Consider the following 662-nt stretch of genomic DNA (forward strand, 5'->3'; position numbering starts at 1 on the left):
TATATTTCTTTTTCTAATTTTATATTTTAATTTTTGAATTGGCCCATAGCAATTCTGCAGGACTGCACAAGCGCCTGTCCCTCCCACTTCAGCTACTGTCACAGCCACAACAGCTAATACAAATAAATCCAGTGCCCTGCAGAGTATTAAACATCTGCTAATGCATAACTTTATTTTTTGTAAATAATTGTGACATGAGTGGCCTTTTATTTTGCTTGCGCATCTGCCTCCAAAATGTTTTTGCATGTCCCTGACAAACATCATCCTGTCTTCAAAAAATGCTCCCAGACTTTTAATAAAAAGTAATCGCAAGCTTCACAAAAAATTATTTACTTCACAATTATTGAATTTAATTATATTACACATACGTTCTTACGGGTCATTCCTATTATGAGGTTGTTGTCATATTCTGAAGTAACACCACCCTCAAAAATAAATTAAGCATTGTGGAGCTACAGAGATGCCCAAGCCTACAAATCATATTCTGTAGACATGCTTGTTTGGTACAAACCCTTCTGTCAAAATGATTGCAATATGATTTTTTTGTATATTGTTTGGCTCCACTGTACAGTGAACTGAAAATCATTTTACTATGCAGTAATCTTATCATACCCTTTGAAACAGATTTTTGTGAATATCACAGAAAACAATACCAATACATG

This window comes from Lutjanus erythropterus, chromosome 13 (genome assembly GCF_056507025.1).
Source record: "Lutjanus erythropterus isolate fLutEry1 chromosome 13, fLutEry1.hap2, whole genome shotgun sequence".
In the NCBI taxonomy this organism is placed as follows: domain Eukaryota; kingdom Metazoa; phylum Chordata; class Actinopteri; order Lutjaniformes; family Lutjanidae; genus Lutjanus; species Lutjanus erythropterus.